Consider the following 16,905-nt stretch of genomic DNA (forward strand, 5'->3'; position numbering starts at 1 on the left):
CCTCCTGGTTAGATGAATGGATACTTTGAGGATTGGTCAAGCTTCACATGATAATTTGGCCTTCAGGGTTTAAAAAATGTAGTAAGCCACAAATACATTCAGAATAGAGGTTTTATCTGTCCACCGCTTCACTTCGAACCGAGGTTTGATTTTTTAAACATGATTAGATATAGTGCCATGTAGGTTCACCACAAGGGGGCAGTGTACTGTAGGTTAAGTTTATTATGATGAGGCAATGAGCAGCATAACAACAAACAAATGGTGTTTTATTGGTAGGAGCAAACATAATATGTTTACATTGCCAAACACTGAATGGCCACCTGTGATATGTGACAGGGATCAGAGACAAGATAAGAGCATATTTCTTCCTATAATTAAACTGAACACAGTGCTGAATCTCATAATAAACTTTAATTCCATTCTATTACACAGTCATAATCCCATTTCCCAGTGGCGGAGTGATCTAATAATGATATGATATTGGATTTGTATGTTGCAGCTTTCCAGAACTTAAGGGATCAACTTTTGCTACTTTTAGTATATTTCCATGCTAATGTTTTTGGCACTTTTAACTTTTAACAAACACTGTCTGGCATACTGTCACATTTTTACTCAAGTCCATAATCTGAGAACTTCTTCCCTCGCTGCCGGCGACTGCGTCATAGTCAGGTACACAGTACCAAAGACTGCGTCATAGTCAGGTACACAGTACCAAAGAAGACTGCGTCATAGTCAGGTACACAGTACCAAAGACTGCGTCATAGTCAGGTACACAGTACCAAAGAAGACTGCGTCATAGTCAGGTACACAGTACCAAACACTGCGTCATAGTCAGGTACACAGTACCAAAGACTGTGTCATAGTCAGGTACACAGTACCAAAGACTGCGTCATAGTCAGGTACACAGTACCAAAGACTGCGTCATAGTCAGGTACACAGTACCAAACACTGCGTCATAGTCAGGTACACAGTACCAAAGACTGCGTCATAGTCAGGTTCACAGTACCAAAGAAGACTGCGTCATAGTCAGGTACACAGTACCAAAGACTGCGTCATAGTCAGGTACACAGTACCAAACACTGCGTCATAGTCAGGTACACAGTACCAAAGACTGTGTCATAGTCAGGTACACAGTACCAAAGAAGACTGCGTCATAGTCAGGTACACAGTACCAAAGACTGCGTCATAGTCAGGTACACAGTACCAAAGACTGCGTCATAGTCAGGTACACAGTACCAAAGACTGCGTCATAGTCAGGTACACAGTACCAAAGACTGCGTCATAGTCAGGTACACAGTACCAAAGAAGACTGCGTCATAGTCAGGTACACAGTACCAAAGACTGCGTCATAGTCAGGTACACAGTACCAAAGAAGACTGCGTCATAGTCAGGTACACAGTACCAAAGACTGCGTCATAGTCAGGTACACAGTACCAAAGACTGCGTCATAGTCAGGTACACAGTACCAAAGATAGTCATAGTCAGGTACACAGTACCAAAGAAGACTGCGTCATAGTCAGGTACACAGTACCAAAGACTGCGTCATAGTCAGGTACACAGTACCAAAGACTGCGTCATAGTCAGGTACACAGTACCAAAGACTGAGACTGCGTCATAGTCAGGTACACAGTACCAAAGACTGCGTCATAGTCAGGTACACAGTACCAAAGAAGACTGCGTCATAGTCAGGTACACAGTACCAAAGACTGCGTCATAGTCAGGTACACAGTACCAAAGAAGACTGCGTCATAGTCAGGTACACAGTACCAAAGACTGCGTCATAGTCAGGTACACAGTACCAAAGAAGACTGCGTCATAGTCAGGTACACAGTACCAAAGATAGTCATAGTCAGGTACACAGTACCAAAGAAGACTGCGTCATAGTCAGGTACACAGTACCAAAGACTGCGTCATAGTCAGGTACACAGTACCAAAGATAGTCATAGTCAGGTACACAGTACCAAAGAAGACTGCGTCATAGTCAGGTACACAGTACCAAAGACTGCGTCATAGTCAGGTACACAGTACCAAAGACTGCGTCATAGTCAGGTACACAGTACCAAAGACTGCGTCATAGTCAGGTACAGGTACACAGTACCAAAGACTGCGTCATAGTCAGGTACACAGTACCAAAGACTGCGTCATAGTCAGGTACACAGTACCAAAGACTGCGTCATAGTCAGGTACACAGTACCAAAGACTGCGTCATAGTCAGGTACACAGTACCAAAGAAGACTGCGTCATAGTCAGGTACACAGTACCAAAGACTGCGTCATAGTCAGGTACACAGTACCAAAGAAGACTGCGTCATAGTCAGGTACACAGTACCAAAGACTGCGTCATAGTCAGGTACACAGTACCAAAGATAGTCATAGTCAGGTACACAGTACCAAAGAAGACTGCGTCATAGTCAGGTACACAGTACCAAAGACTGCGTCATAGTCAGGTACACAGTACCAAAGACTGCGTCATAGTCAGGTACACAGTACCAAAGACTGCGTCATAGTCAGGTACACAGTACCAAAGACTGCGTCATAGTCAGGTACACAGTACCAAAGACTGCGTCATAGTCAGGTACAGGTACACAGTACCAAAGACTGCGTCATAGTCAGGTACACAGTACCAAAGACTGCGTCATAGTCAGGTACACAGTACCAAAGACTGCGTCATAGTCAGGTACACAGTACCAAAGACTGCGTCATAGTCAGGTACACAGTACCAAAGAAGACTGCGTCATAGTCAGGTACACAGTACCAAAGACTGCGTCATAGTCAGGTACACAGTACCAAAGAAGACTGCGTCATAGTCAGGTACACAGTACCAAAGACTGCGTCATAGTCAGGTACACAGTACCAAAGATAGTCATAGTCAGGTACACAGTACCAAAGAAGACTGCGTCATAGTCAGGTACACAGTACCAAAGACTGCGTCATAGTCAGGTACACAGTACCAAAGACTGCGTCATAGTCAGGTACACAGTACCAAAGAAGTGAGGAGAGGTCTGCCAGGCTGTGTTGCCTGTCCAGAGCTGTGTCCATAGACATACATTAGCCACAAATTGCAACACTAGATTTTTTTATAATCGGATGAATCTAGGGTTGCAATACCTCCCATAGGGATCCAATGCATCAAAACAGTTTTTTGCTATCTGATTGTGTTAAACGACTTCAAACTCACCAATATTGTGGCTCTATGGAAAGCTTGGAATTTACTCTTGCTATCTGCAAAGTGTTTGTTTCTGAAAAATCCACCGTATAATTGTTATGATTTATTTTCTGTCAAGAAATCCGAGCAGACATGGTTTATTTTCTAAGTGTTGAACTTCGGAAGCGCTCGTCTTTTATAACGCCATGTCCCGCTGCCTCCTGCATAATGTGACATTTAGAACCAGGTGGTCACAGGACCGTTGAGGGATTTTCCACGAGCGCTTCCAAACTCCAGGACTTGGAAAAAATGATCACCTGAACCAAATTTCTTGGATAGAAAGTAACTCATAACATGTCTACTGTGGATTTTTCTGAAACAAACACTTTGCAGATAGCAAGAGTACATTCCAAGCTTTCCATAGAGCCACAATATTGGTGAGTTTGAAGTCGTTTAACACAATCAGATAGCAAAAAACTGTTTTGATGCATTGGATCCCTATGGGAGGTATTGCAACCCTAGATTCATCCGATTATAAAAAAATCTAGTGTTGCAATTTGCGGCTAGACATACATATAGTAGGTAAAGACGTCTCGCACAAAACCACCCCCATATTATGTATAGTTGTCTTCAACAGGGGGTCCGGGACCCCTAGGGGGTCCTCAGAGTTACTACAGGGGGTTCTCCAAATCTTGAGTGATAGAAACTTGTTTTCTCCTTTTTTTATATTAACCACTTGAACCCTAGCGTCCATATTCTGAGAACTTTAGCCAAAAATAGCAGATCTACAAGCTCACAACGCCTCACAGCGCCTATTCGGCTATTCGGCTATTTTCGGCAAAGAGGTTTGGTGTAGAGGAGAAAAAGAGCAGACTAAGTACAGAGTGAAAGGTCAAGTTTGAATGTAGTTAAAGCTATACTGTGTAAGATTCTCAACTAGTGGTCAGTAGCCATATAGCAAACCGCGGTCGCGTTCGCGTCTTTCGCCCGTTTTTCGTACCTTCACACCCCCGCGTCTGCCTCCACAACGCCGAGAGCTATCTTTAGAGGGGTCCCTGGTTCCTGTGCGTTCAGGCATTCCGGAGAAACGGACTACTTCACCCTGCCTGGTAGGCGAGATTACCTTTTGAGTAAAGAGACACACGGGTGACTACAAATATGGCGACCCCACTTCAAGATGCGCTGTGATTGGCCGGTAGTGTACCATGTGTGCATGATCGGCGATGTGATTGGGCAACGTATACACAACGTATACAGATGATGCAGATTACGTCTTTATGGCGCGAAATCCGGTCCACGGCCAGGATCATAGAAAACATATAAAGAGAAGGCTTCAGAAGCTGAAAATAACGGAGTGGGTGTTCTAAAACTTTAGCGATTTAACAGTTAGGACAATTTTAAGATTTGTTTTATAAAAAAAGTTACATGGTACAACTTTAACTAAAAAAACACAGACTTGGTTGAAAAGTGGCGAAGCCGTCCTTTAAGTATTGACGGTTCAAGTGGTTAAATATCTGAAACCACAAATTGACATGAATCCAAAATACACTGATGATTGTGCTGTCAAATGATTAAACTATATGGAATCTATGAAAAGGTTGTGGGGGTCCCTGCTTCATCTCTGTCTCAGCTAAGGGGTCCTGGCCTGAAAACGTTAAAGACCCCTGATGTAGATGTAGCCCCCACAGTTAGTACCAGCCATGAACCAGCGACAACAGCCCTGCACGACTGGTTGTGCGTTGGACTGGCGAGTGGGAGTCCCTGTGCTTCCGCGCATCACTACATAGAGAAGCAAACTTGCCATAATTCAACTCAACTGGGTCTGTTTTGGTTGGGATGTAATTTTCATACCTCTAAAGCAGTGGTTCTCAAACATTTTGAAAATATTTTCTGCCTGGGAAGATGTATCAAAATGTTTCAAAAGGTCTACAAACTCAAAATGGGCAGTAACGCTTTGTGAACTTGTAGATTGGATATTTTCAAACAAAGTAGAAAATATGGTTAAAGTGGTACAAGTTTAGTTTAGTTTAGTTGATCACTCACATTTATTCAAGTCATACATCCACATAGTCATTGTTACAGGTGATCAAAAGGAATAGGTTGAAGCTGAAAGCTTATGGATGCCTATACGACTGTTCCTCGTTTTGCTGTGGAACCCCTGGAACTTCCTAAAGGAACACTGCTCTAAAGATATGATAATTAATTATTATGATTATTGTAATTTAAATCCTATATTATACAACTGTAGAATTGGAGAAACATCAAGAATGAAATATATTTGCACAAACATGTCACACTTAAGAACTCAAAGGCCAGTCCATACTCTCATCGAAACCAAATTTTTCGTCGGAGACTAGGAGAGTTTCGACTTTCCGACGTGCCTCTTTCCGAACTCTAAGTCGGGGTAATGCTTTTAAGAAGTTCCGAGTGATGTAATTTATAGTTGAACCGGACCTCTCTGTCGAAAAGTTTGGTTTGGACAGGCCTTAAGAGTGCTCTACAGTGTGTGTAGATTCTGTTCTTACATAAGAACAAATCAGCAAAAAATAAATTAAAAAAAGTAAAGAGAGAAGTGACTAAGATACAGAAGTGGTCAACTTTATCATCAACTTCATGTTGAAATGTGTTGTCCAGTTGATCATATCTCACATCAGGCCTGGCATTTCATCATTTCAGAACATTATACTGTTTCCTGATTGGCTATGTTTACGCAATGTTTGTGTTTCGGGCTAGAACAATAGTCTGGTTGCCTTACTGATCGAAATTTGAGGCCTCGAGGTAGGCCTATTCAACTTATAGCCCACAGTGAAATGTGTCCTATATGGAGTTATGTGTTAATGATAAAACCCGGCGCTCCAAACCTTCAGATTATGGTTGTCTCCTTATCTCTATCTCTCAGTAACATGGCATGCGCGGCCGGGCAGCCCATCATTTATGGGGAATATAGGCCTACATGATTGCTTTATTTTTTGTGTAACACTCACTCAAACACGCACTGTGTCTGTGCGCCGTCGCGATAGTGGGTTACATTAATACATTCCATTCGTGACAATGACTGGTGTGGTGTCACTCATGTTGGCTGCAAGCTTACTTTACAGAATAAATTGTAATAATGGTTCCACGGTGAGCCAAAATGCTGCTGGGCTTGGTGGTGTGTGTGCGTGCGTGCCGCGTGTGTGCATGTGTGTGTGGTCTGTGTGGGACTGGACATATGATTGAACTTGAAGCGTGCAGAGTAAACTCTCTTCTATTGGCTTTTCTTTCGTTGTTAGGTCGTATTCGGGTTGTTCTAGTTGTAAAATCGGGGCGCTTCGAGAATAATTAAGGGCGTGTTATTTAAATTTCAGCCGCTGCGATCACATTTACACCAGGTGTGTCTGTTTAGGAAGCATTGGTAAATGCGACTTAAACGTGGCCCTATGCAAATAAATAGGGAAAAAATAGGCTGCTTTTTACCCTCCATTGATAAATAATTATAATAATTCAAATAACTGATCTACAAGCACCCGACGTGATGTGGATTGGTCAAAATGTCAGTAATCAAAGTGTTTTTTTTTTTGTTTTTTTTAAATGATCATGAGTCAGATGTGAATGGTTTGTTTCGCTTTCTGCCTCGCCCCCATGACTTGTGCAGTTGTAAACAGAACAGAACGTCCTAGGACGGCCCCAAAATACTCTTTTAATCGTCCACAAATTAACGTAATCAAAACAAAAAATATTATTAAAATAATATAAATCAATAAATTAATGTATTAGTATTATAAGTGTAAATATAGCTGCAAGCAGCGATAAAGTGGCCAAGGCATAAATAGCAGGAAAGCAAAAAGGCATCAAGGGAAAGCAAAGAAGAAATCAAAGAAAAACTGGAAGCAGTGTTCTTCCGAACAGGTCTCCGGCAGGTCAGGTGTTTTTTTTTTGGCCTAGTGGTGACTATAATAGGCCAAAGTCAAAAGGGTACCACGTGTTCTTTGGCCTTTCACGGCAATCGGACGCTGCATGCGGGATTTGAGGCATTTTGTTCCAAAAATGGGTTTTGCAAAAATTGACCCGCTGGTGGCGCTATAACAGGCCAATGTGAGAAGGGTGGCATCTGTTCCTTGGCCTAGTGGGAATGTGCGTGCAAAATCTCACACAAATAGCAGGCTGCGTTTGAGACATTTTGTTCAAAAAGGAGCAATCCTGCAAACCTTGGAATTCAATGTTAGCCAATTAGATAGAATATGATATTGGACAAATCCGTCATGATTACATCACTGTAGAGATACTGTGTGCCCATTTGTGTGATTATCGGATAAAATCTGAAGGAGTAATATCGAAGAATGCGTTTTCGGCCTTCTGGTGGCGCTATAAATGACAGAGACTCTGCCGATTTTACACTAATCGGCATAGTTATTGGTGAAAGCACAAATTGACCTCTACACAACATGTATGCAAAAGACTATATGCAACAGACATAAAATAGTTCCAAAGAACTCCTCAAGGTTTTAACTCAATATCTTTATTTTCCAACTTTTTCATTAGTTGTCTTTGTTGAAGAGTTGGTCATCAGGTTGTAAACCTTCAAAACAGAGGGTTAACAACCTAGCCATTTTCAGGCATGTCTTTTAAATCACAATGTTTTCAAATAATTCAAGTAGTAAACGTCTTCAAATAAAGTTTTTAAACATTAAGTCTGAACCCAAACCAGCACACGGAAACAGTTCTCAAGGTGAAAACGCAATAAGCGTTGTTTTATTCAATGGGGCGTTCCCCTAAAACATGAAATAAAGTTCTTCCCAAAACCGGGGCTTTTAACACGTCTTCAAATAAAGTTTTTAAACATTAAGTATTGTTAAGTCTGAACCCAAACCAGCACACGGAAACAGTTCTCAAGGTGAAAACGCAATAAGCGTTGTTTTATTCAATGGGGCGTTCCCCTAAAACATGAAATAAAGTTCTTCCCAAAACCGGGGCTTTTAACTCAAAATATGCTTCTTTCCAGAACTTAACAAACAGGGGTTACATTCGAAACATATGTTTCACAGTATGCTGTTGCTTCCATTAACACATGCCATTTCTCTTCCAAGACTCAGATGCAGCTCCTAATTTGCCTACAATGGGAACAGATAGAACCACCATTAGCAATGTGGCAAAATACAGAGCAAATGTGCGACAGAGGAGAACATAGTGGAGTTTTGCTTACTGCTCGATGGAAGAGTCCCTTCGAGAGCCAGCTACACAGTGAAGCAGAGCTCGGTGGTTAAGAGCAAAAACATTTGGATTGCCTGACTCGGAGAAGCTGTGTTGCGGCCAGGTGCTGACAAATCAAACTGATTGCAACAAGCAGCCATCTTAGCTGCTGCATTCTGGGAAATGTAGTTTTTCTGAAAACCAAGCAAAGCCATCAGTTAGATTCAGTTCACATGCAAAAAACAGGGCCTGGATAAAAAAAAATAAGAAAAATCAACTAATCAGCCGATCTACAAGGTTAAAACAAAATAAAGTCAACAGATCTGCTGATTTGGAGGTTGTGATTTGCCATCCAATTTGCGTGATTTTAGGCCAAAATCTGTAGGAGCAGTGTTGTAAAATGTGTTTTGCAAAAATCTGTCTGATGGTGGCGCTAGAGAGGGGCATGTGTGAAATCAGGGACGGAGGTTGTGATTTGACAATCAATTTGCGTGATTTTAGGCCAAAATCTGTAGGAGCAGTGTTCGCAAATGTTTTGCAAGAATCGGCCTCATGGTGGCGCTGGAGGGCCATGTGAGAAATCAGGCAGCCAAGGAGTGTGTGCAAAGTTTGGCATGGATAGGGGCAATGGTAACGGAGATATGAATAGGGCAAAAGTATGATGTCACACGGACAGAGTGACAGCCGGTGGAGGTTTTGATAGTAACTGCGACCTAACAGTCGCAATAATACTCACATCTCTTTAGTTAAATGCTTACATTGAAGAAAGAGATGAGGCCACACCCCAAACAATAGTGGACACAGGCAATAATCCACAACTGCACACTCCTGACAATATAAAACACATTCTCACTGTAAACGATAGAACCAAAATAACACAGTAAAACGGTAAAAGAGACCATACAAAATACAAGCAAACAGTCTTACCGGTTAACAGAGCAGCACACACTCAACTCAGCAGTGTTTTGTTCAAACTGTTCAGATGGATTCAATCGGCCGACGCCCAACAAGCAACCATCTTAGCTGCTGCATTCTGGGAAATGTAGTTTTTCTGAAAACCAAACAATTAAGATTCAGTTCACAGGCAAAAAAACTAAAAAAATCAACTAATCAGCCGATCTACAAGCTTAAAACTAAATAAAGTCGACAAATCTGCTTATCTACAAGCAATAATTACATTACCGAAATGAATCTGTTTACATTCCAATCCCAAAACCAGAAACAAACATTTCCGAGCCACATGTTCACTTACCAATTATCTTAGTCACGCAGCCTCAGTGTCAATATCAGAGTTGGTCAGGTGGATCTAAAAGCAATATAGTGTGGGTTAAATATAAATGGAGCAATGCTGTTAGAAATTGGAATAGTCTTGAAATGAAATGTGTACAAACCTGCAGCAGCTCCAATGAGGTTACTGAACAAACTGAAAAAAGACTGGCTTTATACAGGGTGTGGTGATTACGAATGCTCTGCAGCTGTGACTCAGGGACCGTGGTCAAAACATTGCATGTGAAAAATAAGAATATATTCCATTTGAAAAATAAAATAAAATGACTGTAATTCCCGCTGAACCGTGGGTTACAAGTGCACAAGTGCACAGTGCACTAACCTACATTATTGCAAAGTGTGATTTAAATGTGACTTTGAATGTATGTTTTAGAGGCAGAAGAATAACGCACGCACGCACGCACGCACGCACGCACGCACGCACGCACGCACGCACGCACGCACACACACACACACACACACACACACACACACACACACACACACACACACACACACACACACCTGTGCCTAACCATTCTGCATTAGAGGTGGGATTTATGGCTATTTGAAGTGAGACAGTACCATCGATCATAAAATGTGTGTGTAAATTAAGCTACCTTGACTGTTGTTATTCATAAAACACCTAAAAAAAACAAGCAGGCAACAATGAACTCGCTCCTCCACTTGTTCTCTCTCTCTCACTCACTCACTGTACTCAGTCAGTACTCAGTGGAGTAGCAAGGAGATGTTGAATTGGGGGGAGGGGGTCTCCCCCCCAAATGAACGGCTCTCTACTGCGCGAACCGGATCCCAACGTTCACTTCAAAGAGCCGTTCAAAAGATTTGATTCGTTCGCGAACGTCCCAGCTCTATTCTGCATCTAGCCTAAGGACCAGATCATGGGAAAACCCTACTCACGTCAGGGTGGGGGGTCCCCAGTTCAAATATGATTCTTTTTGGTTTCAGTGATATTTGGACTTACCCTCTACGGTAGTTCATCATGAAAATGTTACTTTGCATGTATGTTTTAGAGGCAGAAGAATAATTTGCATACAACTTGCAATGTTGATTGAACTATTAAAAAAGCATGTTTCAATGTTTAAAAAATCCGATCTGACAGATCTTTAGATATTGGTCCAAAGTTCATGTAAAAAAAGTTCCGTGCACATGACGCGAAAGTTCCGGAATAAAAGCGGGTTTAAGTGTTTTACGAACTGCTCCAAAAGGCGGAAAATCGAAGGGCGGAGCTTACTTAACAAAGACACAGATGTCTTCAGCTTGAGTCAAGGCACGCGTGTAAGCAAGTTGCATGTCTTCAAACCAAACGAGGCATGACTTATGCCCCTTTAAAGTTTGAGTTTTCAAACGCTTCGTATAGCGCCCCCCTTTGGCCAATTGGAGTAAGATTGCTTTCAGTGATATTTGGACTAATCCTCTACATATTTGCCAAATGCCATGAACGTGTCACTTTGCATGTATGATTTAGAGGCAGAAGAATAATTTGCATATAACTGCAACATTGAGTGAATTATTAAAAAATAATGTTTCGCTTTAAAGAAAATCCGCCTGAGTTTTCAGACCGTATTGGTCCAAAGTTCATGTAAAAAAAGTTTCGCGCACATTACGCGAAAATCCCAGGAGGAGATACATTTTTACTGTTTTTCATATAATTCAAAATTGTGGGAGAAGTAAAGGTCAGAGGTCAAAAGTCAGAGCGTAAAAGTTGTTCGGCATGAGGAGACGCATAAGTGTATACAGGTTCCATTGCTGTACCTGAAACAGGGCATGAGCTACACCAGTTCAAAGTTTGCACTTTCGAAGGCTTCCTACAGCGCCACCCTTTGGCCGATTGTTGCGAGCTTCGCGTTTTAGCCGTTTGGCATGGTCCTCTGCCATACTGCCATGAACGTGTCACTTTGCAGTATGATTTAGAGGCAGAAGAATAATTTGCATGAAACTGCATTATACGGTTAATTATTAAAAAATAATGTTTCGCTTTAAAGAAAATCCGGCTAACTTTTCAGACCGTATTGGTCCAAAGTTCATGTAAAAAAAGTTTCGCGCACGTTACGCGAAAATCCCAGGAGGAGATACATTTTTACTGTTTTTCATAGAATTCAAAATTGTGGGAGAGGTAAAGGTCAGAGGTCAAAAGTCAGAGCGTAAAAGTTGTTCGGCATGAGGAGACGCATAAGTGTATACAGGTTTCATTGCTGTACCTGAAACAGGGCATGAGCTACACCAGTTCAAAGTTTGCACTTTCGAAGGCTTCCTACAGCGCCACCCTTTGGCCGATTGTTGCGAGCTTCGCGTTTTAGCCGTTTGGCATAGTCCTCTGCCATACTGCCGAGTTTCGTAAAAAGCGACTGCACGGTCTAGCCGCTAGAGCAAAAGTGGCGGAAGAATAATAATAACTAGAAAGACTGTTCCTTCGAAACAGTGTGGGCTCGCTTCCAACCCAAAACAATAATAGTAAAAGTGTCAAGTTCCCAGGCAATGCTCTCTTTCATTTTACTGACGTAAAATGGTAATGCAAATACAATGTAGACAAGCAGTGTTATTACATGAACTTAAAGGACCAGGTCACCTTTGGGACAACCAGATCTTATTTTATTGTTGTGTGGGGACACGATCAACACAATGTTGAGTTATTTTTTGTGTTCAATCTGTGTTTTTAGATATTTTAGTATTTCAGTATGCTACAACTGGTCATATGATGCATTTTGCATCATATGATGCATGAGATGATGCAATATCATGCTACAAAGCATCATATGACCAGTTGTAGCATGCTGAAATACTAAAATATCTAAAAACACAGATTGAACACAAGAAATTACAGGATTGTGTTGATCGTGTCCCACACAACAATAAAATAAGATCTGGTTGTTGTCCCAGAGGTAGTCTCGGAAACCCAGACTTTTATTTAACCCAGACTTTTATTTTGGCGATAGTATCCCAGAGGTGACCTGGTCCTTTAACGGTATGGGGGGGGGGGGGGGGGTACGTTTTAGCATGAAAATATCCACCTGTTTCCGCGAGAATTTACTGTAGCATTATGTGTGGGACACATCCGGAGAACAGCAGACATACAACCTCACACCACCTGCACAATGCACGATGGGACGTTGGAAACGTGTGGATACTACCATGTTAAGTGCCAAGCAGGAGGCACATGCTCAGCAAGGTTTACTTAACTTACCGAATAAAATTTATTCTCATTTTCTGAAAATAGCACATCTACAAGCTCATAACGTGTCACATTGTATGTCAGATGCACAGTGTGTGGTTACTGTATGTTTTGTATTAATACAATCTGCAGGAGATACTACTATGATAGATAAATAAAGAAATAATTAAGATAACAATAAAAACAATGTGGACGGGTAAACAAACAAGTTCGAGACCAGTAGCATGTTGAGAACTGAAGTTATGGCTCTTTAAAGCCCGGCCATTTGGGAATTCGCAATGCTCCCCCTGGAAACAGCTCAGGGACCCACCAGAGGTCCCCGAACCACACTTTGGCAACCAGCCATGGACCCCCTGGAAACCTTTCAGGGACCCTCGGGGGTAACCGAACCACACTTTGGGAACCAGCAATGGACCCTCAAGGACCTCCAGGTTTCCCTATGTTTTGTATTAATTCTAAAATCTGCAAAGTAACAAGTAACTGAAGCAGTCAAATACTGTAATTGTAGTGGAGTATAAGTAACAAAAATGGAAAGTAAGATATGATGAAAACATAATAAAAATGGTGTCATTCTTTAGTGCTGAATTGTGCCGTAAATTTTATAATTTGTGCTGCTATCATTATTGAGATATTCTACACGACACCACTGTTCTGCTGCTATCTTCTACAATGAAATACTGCTGCACCGGCAATCAGTATACTGCTGCTAAATCTGCTAATTCATAACCATATAAATATTTATATATATAAATATATATAAAAGCACAATTGATTTCAACTGCACAAATTAGAGCACATCCAGCACAAAAAATGTAGACCATTTTTCCCGATTTGTAGCCAAACAATTGGGGTGCAAGCCTAAGCAAAACTATAACTTAGAATAATCCCTTATTCTTTTTAAGTAAAATTTCTAAAACACTACAAAACATGTCTCAAAGACAAATACAAGCAAACGTCTCCACAGTAACAGTTGTTTGTGTGTGTGTGTGTGTGTGTGTGTGTGTGTGTGTGTGTGCGTGCGTGCGTGCGTGCGTGCGTGCGTGCGTGCGTGCGTGCGTGCGTGCGTGTGCGTGCACATTGTAGATCAACTTCATAGCAGTATTAAGTGGTCCATCTATGTTTTTTTATTAATAATAAAATCTGCAAAATAACAAGTAACTGAAGCTGTCAAATGCTGTATTTATAGTAGAGTATATGTAACAAAAATGGAAAGTAGAATAAAAGTACCTCAAAATTGTACTGTAGGTACAAGTACTTGTATATACTTGAGTAAATGTACTTGGTTACTTTGCAGCACCACTAGCCTTACATTAAGACGTCTCTGCCGAGACTTTCGCATTGTCACTGCAGGTCCGACTTATGTAAGGCTACATCACCACAGAACAGCCAATGACAGCCAAGCCTTTAATCACAGCTGTGTCAATCAGTAGAGTGTAGAGGGACATTTATTTATAGTTTTAACTATAACTATAGTTTTATACATCACACAGCTTAGACATTTGGATCAAATCAGACAGCAGACCTGTGTGAACGCATTGATATAAATAGCATATCTGAAGTGTGAATATTGCAGCCACAGCGACTTAATATAAACATGGGTCCCTTTCCTCTGTCTCACTCTGCTAAACCCATTGGAAATGCATTGGGTGCTTAAAGTTAAACATTTTAATTTTTTTATAATTAAACTACAAAACATTTCAAAAAGAAAAATACACGCACACTTGTCCTCAGTAAGCTGAACACATAAAAATTTGAATGGTGTTGAAAGGTGTAAGCGTTTAGGAGATGAAGCGCGCCAAAGTTTTGAGGATACTGACTAGTATAGTATAGAAATAAATAATGAAGATAACATACGTGTGCTCGCCTTCCAGGCGAGCCCACAATAATAATAATAATAATAATAGTGCTGAAGTCCAATAACAATGAGTGGCCAAGGCTTTTGCCACTTCGTGGCCTTGGCCACTAATAATATGTATTATTACCAGTAAGACTCCCTAATCGGGAGATAAGCGACCGTAGGTGGCTTATCTCCACAAATAGGGCAAAAATTTGTTTTTCCCAAATCTTCCTGATCCATGTTGATGACATGAGTGTAGACATGCTGTGTAGTGATATTCGTGATTTTAGGGCAAAAACTGTAGGAGCAGTGTCCAAAAATGTGTTTTAAAAATCGGCCTGAAGGTGGCGCTAGAATAGGGCCATGTGAGAAATGAGGGGTGGGGTCTCCGCGTTGCCTTGGCGGACGAATAGGTACCGGCCCCGGCTCTCCCGGACGCTCCTAGCCCGAGTTACGGCATTTTATGTGCGCTGCAGTGGCAGGGGGTCCTCCACTGGGGGCGCCACCACTTTTGCATCCGTTCTGGAGCACCAGGAGTCGGTGGTCCCCGGGAATTCCCCTTGAGCAGCCCCGTTGGGGTGGTCATTTGGTCATTTTTGCACATTTGGTCATTTTTTACATCTGGGGGTCCCTGGGGGCTCCCTGGGGCTCCGGGGGTCCTTGGAGGTTGTAGTTTGGCAGGCAAGGAGTGTGTGTGTAAAATCTGGCATGGATCGGGTCAACGGGTGCGGAGATATAAGCAGGGAAAAAGTGTGACGTGTGACGTGTGAGCACATTTGGTCATTTTTTACATCTGGGGGTCCCCCAGGGACCTGGGGGTCCCTGGGGCTCCGGGGGTCCTTAGAGGTTGTAGTTTGGCAGTCAAGGAGTGTGTGTGCAAAATTTGGCATGGATGGGGGCAACGGTTGTGGAGATATGAGCAGGGCAAAAGTGTGACGGACTCACTGACTCACTCACTGACAGACAGCCCGTGGAGGTTTTGGTAGTAAATGCGACCTACGGTCGCAATTATTAGCCTATTATTACTTGCGCAAGCAGATCGTGCAAGTACTGTAATCGGCTGGGTATGTATGTATGTATGTATGTATGTATGTATGAATGTATGTATGTATGTAGTTTTGCCTTAAAATACATTTCCACAACAATTTCCATGTATGTCTAAAGAAAACCGATTTGCAATAAAACTATCTCCACAAAACCACTGGTTAATGTTTAGTAGCATCTTATCTTAGGCAATGCAGTAACAACTTATTTGACATAAATATATGTTTTTCTTGTAAATGAGAGAAAGTAAAGGAGTTCTCTCGTTCTCACCACAAAAGTACAATTTCCTCTTAAACTAAAGGTACTGTACGTTTAAAGGACAAATATTTCAGTATTTCTTGCGAATTGCATTCTGATTCTTTGTTGATGTAGACACCTGGTTCACCCCTCAGCAGATTGTATGAAGATAAGAGTGAGCAGGCTATTTTTGGATTTTTGGATTTTCGGATCTGTCTTTTTCAGAGATTGGGGTTGGTCTTTAAAACAATTCGTCCATTTCATTAACGAGAGACCCTAAAGATAAGAAAAAAACATGGTTGTGTTTGGTTCTAATTCGGGTAGGGGTATCTAAAAAAACTAAGGCTTTTTTTGAGGACTTGCTGCAGGACTAATAGAATGGAATGGAATGAATACATATTGACATCTTGATCCGTTTCCTTACCCTCTATGTGAGGATGTTGATGACAAACAGATTAAAAAGAGAGAACAGAGAAGTGACTAAGATACAGAAGTGGTCAATTTCATCATCAACTTCTTCATGTTGAAATGTGTAGATCCTATAGATCATATCTCACACCACGCCTGGCATTTCATCATTTCATAATTTGTGGGCAACTTTGATGTGGGCCACTATATTTCCACACTCCAGTGGGGCCACATTGCATATTGTTACTGTCGAGCAAAAACCTCTCCAGTAAGAGTGGCAAAAATAGCCGATCTACAAGCTCAAATGGCTATTTTCGCAACTTTTGAATTCGAATCCTGAATTATCTTTTGTTATTTTTTAATTGGAATCCTTAAACGTAACATTTTGATTCAAATGCATTTAGTTATACTTATGTTAACTTTATGAACTTAAATACAAATACATTGGACATAAAAAGACTAACATTTTAATACTACTAGTCATTCAACTACTAATATAAACAGAGGTAATTAAAGCGGGTCATGTTTGCATGTTTGAAATCAATATTATATCAGTATTCCGATATCAACCTGTGGGCCGCATTGGGCCGCCAGTTGCCCATGTATT

The sequence above is a fragment of the Nannobrachium achirus genome (assembly GCF_963921795.1).
Source record: "Nannobrachium achirus genome assembly, chromosome: 4".
NCBI classification, from domain to species: domain Eukaryota; kingdom Metazoa; phylum Chordata; class Actinopteri; order Myctophiformes; family Myctophidae; genus Nannobrachium; species Nannobrachium achirus.